Below are 11,387 nucleotides of genomic sequence, written 5' to 3'. Positions count from 1 at the left end.
GAATTATTCTTGGTATTAGACAAGTCATGGTGTTGAAGGAACTCACAGACAGGCCATTGGGATGAGGCATCCATGATTTGGACATTTATTAGTACTCTGTAGAGAGTTTGTAAACAAGACAAAAACAAAACAAAACTAAACTAAACTAAAGCAATCAATTTCCTCCTACAAATGAAACCTCTTTTTCTAAGTTATTAACAATCACTGTGGTTCTTATGCATTTAAATAATATTATGTAAGGTACAAGTTATCTTATCTACATTAGTAAAGATTGCATTCATCATGGCATTGACTTTAACCTCACTTACACAGCTGGACCATAACACATGCCTTTGTTGCCAGATTAAGTAAAAAATTTTAAAAAAGAAGAATGGACATAACAATATGAGAGCAATTGATGATAAAAGGGGGGCATTTTGCAGGTCCCATCTGCAGTCAAATTAGCACAAACAAATGACAGTTACTGATAGAAAGATAATCAGATTCTTCCCATTGTGATGCCCAATACAGAGTGGTCAGCACTGAAACCATATATAGTTATTAACAGAAACAGACTATATATATATATATATGCTTGTACATGCACATACATGCATATTAATATATATTTAACAATAATAGTAAAAGGAAAAGGGGCTATGACCTTGAGAGTGGAGGAGACAAAAGAAGGAGTCAAGGTAGGATACTGGGATGGGCTAAGAGAGGAAAAGAAAAATGATGTGAATGTGTTTAAATTTAAAACATGAAGAATACAAACAATAATACTAGACTCATATGAAATTTCTCTAGACACTGTTAATAATAGATCCCTCTAAATACCCAAATGGAAATCAACATTAATATTCCACTGATTGTAAAATGAAGGAACCAATTTAACAGGTTTAATTAAATCATTATATGTGATCACTTAGATGATTTTTTGCTTGTGTTTAAAATATTTTAATTTATTACATGTGATTGTGAAACAAATACATGAATTGATACTATACTTTCTGTAATTTATCATAACACAGCTTTATTTGCAGTTTTATCAAAACTTCTGAGATTTTTATAAACCATGTATATAACACTCAAGGAAAATGTTTTCACTTATTTCTTAGATTAACATATAATTACAACCTTTTCTTCCTTTCCTCTCCTCCTTCCAAGACCCTCTCATATGCTCCTACTGCATTCTTCAAATTCTTGGCCTCTTTTCGTTAAAAATTCTTGGCCTCTTTTCGTTACTTGTTATTACATGCATATTTGTATGTGCATAGATTATCAGAAATGCAACATGCTCAGTCTGTTCATTAGGGAGAGTTTTAAAGTAGAATTACTGAAGTCTGTCAATAAAGTATTGAGCATTAGAAGAGTCACACTGGATTATAGGATCTGAGGATTAATAAGATTAATTCTGACAAAGTTATGAGTTTTCAGATGAAATGTTGAAACATAAAGTTTAAGATCCTGTAATTCATGACAGCTGCAGACTAACATGTGTAAAATTTCCTGCTTCTTAAATGATATGATAATAGAATTTAATAATCTTGACCCTTGAGGAGTAGCTCCAGTGGGTGGAGTGGTTTTCTAGCCTGCATAAAGCACTGAGATTGATCATTACTACCACATAAAGCCAAGCATGATGATGTTCTATGATAATCTCAGCCATGTAGAAGAGACAAGAAAATATGTTCAGTGTTACCCTGCACTCCAAAGCAGTAATAACCTGTGTGGGACAACAAAGAATCAAATTTATAATTCATAATTGCTTTACAATTGTAAAGGCAAAATTCAGTAAAATAAACCTGTTACTTTTCATGTCCCCCTTTCTGGCCATTATTATTGGGTTTTCATTTCCTGATACTATTGATACTGATCTCAGGACATTTATTATTTACTTCTTTTTATTTATTTATGCCATCATTTTTGCTGTATAGAGTGTTGAGTCCCAAACTCATGTGTGATATGCCAGCACTCTATCTCTTCTAGATATATTCTAGCACTTGTTTTACAAATAACAGTGCAATTTGAGTGATAAATTGTCAGAAGAAATTGAGAATGACTGAATTGAGTTTTTTTTTTAATTTCTGTATAATTAAAACATAACTTTAGGCATCACAGTGATTCAGTGTACAGGTAGCATCAAATGGCATAAAGGAAATGTACACATTTCCTGGCACTATTTGTGTGCAGAGGTGAATACATTTAGGATGACACAAAGACAAAGACAACTGAGTAGACAAATTCTATTCTGATTTGGGCCTTGGAATTTCCATTCATAAAAGGTATCAGTTGCTTTAAAATTTAAGCAATTCAGTTGAGTACAAGATTTGCAACGCATGTGAACAATAAGGAATGATTTTTATTGTTGTTTTTGTTCAGAATAAAATATAAATCTAAAATCTAGATACAGTTGAGACCACAAGAAATGTGATAGAAAAAAGTGTGTGAAAGAAAACCTTGAACAGGATATTCAAGCAGCTATCAATATAAATAAATTAGTCAATGTTGTTTATATAAAGAAATAGAGCTGAAAGCCATGCATGATACCATTTCACACTCAAGAGAAACTTAACGGATAATTAAGGATACTGATATACTTACTAATTTGAAGCTGCAGGCAAACTATGATATTTATATAATTTGAGAATATCTATGTGTGAGTTTGTATGAAACTCTTGAAAATAGATTTTAATTTTTACAGAATTTGATCAAATGCTATGCTGCTTAGGTTTCTGGGCAACTTGACACAAGCTAGAGTCATTTAGAAAGAGGAAACTTCAATAAATAAAAATAAATCAGATGGGTATCTATGCAAGTGTATGGGGCATTGTATTGCTTCATTATTGTTGTGGAGAGCCTGTCCCCCTATAGGTGGTGTCCCCACTGGACAAGTGGCCCTTTGATATATAAAAAGTGAAACTGAATGATCCATGTAGAAAAATTTGGAAGTAGTGTTCCTCATGGTTTTTGCTCCATGTCCTTTCTCCAGGTTCCTGCTTGAATGTAGCTGGAGGATTTTTGTGTTCACCCGGCTCCTGTAGCCGCTCAGACCCAAGTAAACACACAGAGACTTATATTACTTATAAACTGTATGGCCATGGCAGGCTTCTTGCTATCTGTTTCTTATATCTTAAATTAACCCATTTCTATTAATCTATAAGTTGTCACATGGCTTGTGGCTTACTGGTACTTTACATCTTGCTTCTTGTGGTGGCGCCTGGCAGCATCTCCTCCCTTCTGCCTTTTTCTTTCCTTCTCTCTAGTTAGAATTTCCTGCCTAACCCTATTCTGTCTCATCATTGGCTAAACAGCTTCATTTATCAACCAATCAAAACAACATATTTTTAAAGCATACAAAAAGGCATCCCCAGTACTTGAATTTCTGCCCTGAATTCTGTCACTAAATAAAATTTGTCTTCCCTGAGTTGCTGTGGGACCAGGTGTTTATCCAAGCAACAGAAAGCAAATGACTTGAAGAACTAGTATGCATGTCTATTGTGTTACCAGAAATTCCTGATTAAGCTACAATGACATATTAGCTTAATATCAATAAGACTGTGAGCATTCCAGTTATGCCACATGACATATAAATTTTTGAATCTAAACAAATGGAAATGAACATACTACTGCATTAAATAAGTTTCATGTGTTTCATGAGTGATTGCAATATATGAGGAATACAAAAATAATTCTTAAGTAATTTGCATTAAACAGAAAAATAGCTGAAATTAATATAAACTATGAGAAATCAGACAGAGCTTAATTGGGGAACTGTGCTGTTGACAGAGAGATTTCAAGGCAGACAAAAAATCATTTGAATATAACACTAATCCATAGTAATATAGTTGGGATTATATTTAAAGTTGATGAAAAAATTCCAACTCATTTATTTCTTAATTGACAAATTAAATTTCATTCATAGCTTAATTGTTATCTGACACTGATTTACTAGAGTGCCTGGTGGAATTATTAGTGAACAAGGTTAGCATACATGTGTTACATTACTGTTAACAATATCTTGAAATATACATTAGGGATAGTAACTTTGCCAGACATATACTAATGCTTTAAAGCAAAGATCCATTTAAAATTCAATCTGCACCATTATACAGCTACTTGCCCTTTTCTAATTATATATACTGTTATTTATCCAATATCAAGTTTGTTCCGATTCCAGGAATACACAACTTGGCAGAGTCCCTGGATTCAATAAGTGGCTCTTTTTGAAAGTCTGAGGATGATGGAGTGGTAACGACAAAATGCAAGGCAAAAGTAACAACATTATTACTTAGAAATTGCTAAGATTTCACATAATTTTTAATATTCTTAGAAGTCTGCACCAAATTTGAAATTGTTGTAAATTATTGATTACTTAAGCACAAAATTCCATACTGATGTTTGAATGTATTTACTTACATTTAATTAAAAATTAAACATGCGAACAAATGTACTATTCAAAGGAACTGACATTTTTAAAGATTCAAATGATTACTTACTCATGAGATTTATACTATGTCTTCTTAGGAAAGGGAGTTCTCAAGACAATATTTGTAGGATATCAGTTTATTTTTAAATACTTTTATAACTATAGTACTACATTAAAACATATATATTATATAACATATTATAGAGTGAAATATGTATATATACATAGAAATCTCATATATATACATATAAAATGAGTTTTTTAAAAGTCAGATACTGGTCATAAATTATTTAAATGAAAATTATGGAATTTTGTATAACTATACTACTCAAATATAAAAATATATCTGAAAGCAAAATCATGGGATTTAGAAATAGAGCTAAACTGTAAAGTTTTCAAAGTATGTTAATATTTGATGCTTTCCATTATGAAATTTGTTTATTCATTAAAGATAAAGTAGGAATCACTGAAAGTTTATTGTCTTAGGGTTTTTATTGCTGGGAAGAGACAACATGTAAACATCCACTCTTACAATGAAAACACTTAATTAGAGTGGCTTGTTTACAATTTCAGAGATTCAGTTAATTATCATCATGGTGGAAAACATGGCAGCATGCAGGCAGACATGGTGTTGGAGTAGTAGCTGAGAGTCCTACATCTTACAGAAAATGGACCATCTGTCACACTGAGTAAAGCTGGAGCAAAAGAACCCTCAAAGCCTGCCCCAATAGAGACACACTTCAACAAGACCATACCTACTCCAATTATGGGAGCCAATTACATTCAAACTACTACAGTTATTATCTGGGCAAAGATGAATGCTTAAAGTTCCCTAGAGTTGACAGAGCATGTATAGAGATCTTGGTATCTTTATCTTTGTGATATAAGCTTGGTCTATTTTAAGGAGGAGAACATTTTGGCAGGCATAGTAGGCATGGTGCTGGAGAAGTAGGTGAGAGCTACATCCTGAATCCTAAGGCAAAGAAAAGAGGAGAAGGAGGAGGAGGAGAGGAGAGGAAAAGAGAGGAGAGGAGAGAAGAGAGAGAGAGACAGAGAGACAGAGAGAGACAGAGACAGAGAGACAGAGACAGAGAGAGACAGAGAGAGACAGAGAGAGAGAGAGAGAGAGAGAGAGAGAGAGAGAGAGAGAGAGAGAGAGAGAGACTGAATAGGCTTTTGAAACCTCAAAGCCCATCATCATAGTGATATACTTCCTTCAAGAAGGCCACATTTTTAATCCTTCTAATCCTACCAATGAGTCCTACTACACAGTGACTAAGCATTCAAACACATGATATGAGCCTATGAGATCCATTATCATTGAGGCGACCAAAGTCCCATTTCCTTTAAGTTACTTTTGGTGTGAGGTACCTGCTTCTCTGGTCATATACTTTCCTTCATCCAGAAGCAAAACATTTTTGTCTTTAGAAGATGTACATATTTGTCACTGAATGCTCACTATCAATGAAGAGAGCAACACGGGTTTCTGACCGAACTGATGCTTCAGTCCTTTAGTTTGATGGAGCCTGAATCCTTCTGCTCTGCTTCCTGGGAAATCCTGCAGCAGTAGTTCTTAGACTCATGTGGATAGCAAACTCATTGTGTGTGTGTGAGTATGTGTGTGTGTGTGTGTGTGTGTGTGTGTGTGTGTGTGTGTGTGTAAGTTTTCCTGTGTCCCAGCCTCCTGGGAGTCAGGAAAAACCTCTCCCACTTGTGTCCACCAAGTAAACATATAGAGGCTTATAATTACCAGCTCAGGCTTATTACTGACTAGCTTTTACAGTTTAATTCATACTTCTTATCTTTGTTTAGCAACGTGGCTTGGTACCTTTTCTCAGTCATGCCTTGTCATCTTGCTTCCTCTGTGTCTGGCAGGTGATTCCTCACTCAACTTTATTCTTCCTAGAATTCCCCTTGTCTGCTTATCCTGCCTAACTTCCTGCCTGGCTACTGGCCAATCATCATTTTGTTTATCAACCATATCAGAGCAACACTCATTTACAACATACAGAACGACATTCCACAGCATGTGTGTGTGTGTGTGTGTGTGTGTGTGTGTGTGTGTGTGTGTTACATGAATGTAAGAGAATTGTGAATAAGTTTTAATAGTATAGTTTTACTTTCTGCACATTTATGTCTGTTTTTGCTTGAGAAACTCATACATGCATTTAATGTACTTTGTTCAAATCTACTTCCATATTCTCTCCTTCATCTCCTATCCTCACCAGTATTTTTCCCTCCAAAATTCATACTTTTTACTGAACTCATTCCAATGAGTACTGCCTGTATGTGAAGACTACCAAAGGAAGCATGGCTAGTCTCTCAGGGTTTACATCTCTTATGCAAACTAAATATTCTACCCCCAGAAATCTTCAGTTTTCATTAGATAGTGTAGAACCTCGTGAGCTTCTGGCCTATCAATGCTGGGATTTTGTCTTCCTTGATCTTGTACATGCCTTGTGCATGCAGTAAAAGCCATGGTGAGTTCATATTTGCAGTGTTCTGTCATGCCTGCAATACTATCTTTTTTCAGATGCCTACAACATTTGTTTTTTACATTTTTTATGCCATTTCATCTGTGACTTTAAGCTTTTAGTGGGTGTGTATAAGATAGATGTCCCTCTTAGAGCTGACTACTCTGCATTATCTTATTATCTGCCTACTGACCTTGGAACTCTGCATTGATCTCCAACTACTACTACTACTACAAAAAAAAAATGTTTCATGTGAGTTAAGAGATGCACTATTCTATAGGTGAATGCAGGGTACAGTTTTATTATTATTATTGGTATATTATTATTATTATTATTATTATTATTATTATTATTATCATTTCCATTTAGCAGAGTGGTAGTGTTAAGTTTTCCCCTAGGCCCTATGACTGAGCCAGATTTATGTTTATTTTTATTTTGTTGTTGTTGTGTTTGTTTTGACTCTGCTAATAATACCAGGCATGAATTCTGGACTGGCTTTCAATCTAATAAGAAAGTAAATGGTCAATCTCATAACATCTGTGATAACATTGTACTATATCTTGATGGGGAGGTCATTATAGTATCTCACAGAGTTCACAGTTGGGCAAAACAGTTGATTTATTTGTCTCCTCTAGTAGAAACTTCCATAGGAAAACTTATCAGTAAGGATGAAGCATCCAGGTTAATTATCACTGGAACTGTAATTGTAGGCAGTTGAGAGTTCCCAATATAGGTGTTGAGAACCAAATTTGGGTCCTCTACAAAAGCAGGGTGCACTGAACCACATACAAGACTCCAAATTTAATATTATTCAATTCATTGAGTTCAGTACCCAAAAATTAAAAAAAATTAATATCATCAAAACCCCAAATGACTTATTACCAACAAGCAGTCACCTTTTTTGTCTTATACTTTAAAAAGTACATTGAGATATGATACCTATTCATTGAAACTGTAACTCATAAGTAAATTTCAGATCATAAAGACATAAGCTTATTTCTTAACAAACATATATTTATTGCCATATAACAAATAATCTCAAGGGAAAAACATGCCAAATGATGATATTATGTTTAATAAAAGAAAATTCAGGCATTCACCTTCTATAAGGAGTCTTTTGCTAATTACACGTTGATTTTAGCAAGAATAATATGGACTATTTAGTTAATTTGATAATCACAACACATTGAATGTCAAAATTATTGTCCTTATAGTATATATTTAGCTCAGGAATTCATGAGAAATACTGGAATTTATTAAGCATCTAATAATCTTTTAAATTTGAAGTTGTATTTAAAATAATAAACTATTATTCCATGATTAGCAAAATTATAGGTTTTTAATATTTCATTACACCATATTATTGACAGATTGATATATGCTGTTTATTTTAGCGCTATCTGTGGCAATGAGATAGAATGCTAAAACAGAAATAGAATCAAAGTTTCTTAGAATAGCTTTTGTATTATATAATGTGTTTCTTAGGAAAAACCTCCTTTTGAACAAGATATACACTGAAATAATTCCAAACACATGGGTGATGGAAGTACGTTGTTTTCATAGTGGAAAAACATGTTTGAAATATAGAATTTTCCTTGTTCAAAAATCTGAAATGTATGAAAACATGTTTAAACATCATTTCACAATATCAAGAGATGGAATAAAAAAAATCATACGATCTGAAATAGTGTAAAAGAAATAGAATTATCTTTTCTTCTTTTTATAAAAAAATCATAAAATTTCATATTTTTCTTTTCTTTTTTTTTTTCAAGATAGGATTTCTCTGTGTAGCTTTTCGCCTTTTCCTGGAACTCACTCTATAGCCCAGGCTGGCCTTGAACTCACAGAGATCCAGCTGCCTCTGCCTCCCAAGAGCTGGGATTAAAGGCGTGCGCCACTACAACCTGGCTCATATTTTTCTAAAATGAAGAATATTTTTTTGTCAACATTCACATATTGCTATAAAACAGAAGTGTGGTCTTCTCAAATAGGCTTACCTTCAAGCCCTCTGCTCGTATATAAAAAAGTATAGTGCTATGACTGCTTTGCCAAAGGTAGATTGATGACTCATAGTCAAGTTTTGCAATTAAGAAATAAAATAAATATTAAGCTTTGATTCCTTTTAAATTATTCTTTCAATTTTCACACGTAAATACAGGGTATTTTAATCATATTCAATTCATACTCCCCCTTCCTTCTTCTCCTATGTTCCCAAACATGACTCTCTATCTCATATATATGCGATATATATTCCATAAAGTGTACACACACACACACACACACACACACACACTTTTATTAGCTAGGGAACAAAACTAATCAGAGGAAAACTATTAGCATGTTCCCTGCTCATTGACATAGATAATTTAAGTGTCTGACGTATCAAATAAAGAGTTCTTTTTGTACATAGTTGTATAATGTAATTCTATTTGCCTAACATTAAGAGAAGATAGACCCAAAGAAAGATTTGTTGCAGTAACTTGTGCAAGATGTAGAGTTCAAGTTTCACCTTCTAATACTTATACATAAGGCAAGGGGTCACTGTGAGATTTTGTAGATCATTCCAAATGAGAGAATACTCACCTTGTATTTGAGGAAGTAGCTGTTTATTCTGCTGGGTCTTCTTCCATATAGGTAACTCTGAGATAACCAAAAGTTAAGACAGAGTTATTTGCTTATTGGTTTGTTTTTTTTTAATGTCCTATTGTGTTCTTTGCAATGTAACTGAAATAAAAATAACAAAATGAAGACAAAGTTTAAAGCAGGAAAATTTGACCTTTATTCTGCACCATCAGTTTTGGAATGGGAATGACTTCACACTATTCACACGTTTGATTGTTTCCTTTTGCTTTACAATGATTTGTTGTTGTTGTTTGTTTTGCTTTGCTTTGCTTCAGTACATACTGAAGACATCGTTGTCTCTTGAAAATTTATGGGTTATTTACAGGAGTGTGTTTACAACCCAAATCTATCTGTTGGATCTCATGTAAAAAAAAAGTAAGGGCAGAGCAATGTGAGATTTATGCCCTTAGTCCTAGATATGGTATATATTTCTAACACTGTGTGAGCAAACATTCCTGGCTTCCCAGAAAGATGTATTTGAGCAGGGCTATGACAATCTGCCCCAAAGCCAATCATCTTGTGTCTTTTAGGACTGCATAGTAAGCGGTGATGGTCACACAACACTAAACATTGAAGTTTCATTTCTCTAATACAAGTAGTAAAAGAAAAATGAAGATAAAAAAGAAAAAAAGTGGATTTTTAAGAGGTATTTCCCTTTAAGGGAAATTCTTGACATTTATTTGAATAAGTACAGTTTCCACCTAAACTCTCTCCCAGATCGCCATGTGTAAGGTATTATAATCTCTTTTATTCTGCATAAAGCTGTCATCAGGAGCTTTGACACTGGCTCTGGAAGCATTTTGAAAATTTTATAACAATAATGTTTGAGCCTATACAATGGAAACAAATTTATCCTTTATTTATTTTTGTTCTTATAAGTTGAAAATTCCTTAAACCAACATCAAATATTATTAAACAGCCATGTGTCATTCTGATATAGACTTTCACACCCAAATTAGGAATCATATTTTATTTAGTCTAAATAGCAAATAATGCAGTTCCAAAGGCAATACAGGCAGTGAAGGAGTTTGAAAGGAGAAGAAAAAATAAGGGCAAAGATTGTCATTGAAATACCACTTAATAAATGGTGCAGGTTATCCATCTTTTTAAATGATACTTCACACCAGTAATGAAATACTTAAAAACTAGAATGAATTCAGATATTTTTACAGAAAGAGAATTTATGTTCTTGCTCAAAATCTAGTTCTTTAACCTACATCTGTCAAACATACAATATTTTTTTTACTTTTTTCATATATACATATATATATATATATATATATATATATATATATAATTTTGAAAAATAAAAATTGGGTGGTTATCTAATTTAATAAACTTCTACTTCTGAAGGCAGGCAGAAGGGAAAGCACTTAATGAATAGATGAATGGCCATGTGATGTATGTGATGTCCATTGGGATGTATGTTGGGATGCAGATGTCAAGGAATTTGACTCCTTCTTTTCATTAAGCAATAATACTGCTACCTTGACTATACAATATTTATTTATCTACTACAGAGAGTACTGACAAATTTGAGATTCTATCTAGTGACAGTAGTCTAACTGGACTAGAAAACCTAATTAATAGAATTTATAGTTTAAAGAAGAAAGACAATTCAGTTCTGAAATGTTCCATCTTTTGCTCTTCATTCATTCATTCATTCAATTATTGTTAATATATCCTGTGAGGCTCAAAGGCATCCAAGCAATAAATAGCTTCTTAGGGATTCATGTAATGAATAACATTCATTATAGCATCTATAGCAATTTCTAAGGGGAAAATTGAGATATCATTATAAATTATGAAACTTATGAGTAAGAAGACTATAGTATAATTGTATTTGGAGGTTTTCCTGTGTCCCAGCTGGCCAGTGGTAG

The sequence above is a fragment of the Onychomys torridus genome, chromosome 23, assembly GCF_903995425.1.
Source record: "Onychomys torridus chromosome 23, mOncTor1.1, whole genome shotgun sequence".
Taxonomy (NCBI): Eukaryota; Metazoa; Chordata; class Mammalia; order Rodentia; family Cricetidae; genus Onychomys; species Onychomys torridus.
This window is presented reverse-complemented; position numbering follows the sequence as displayed.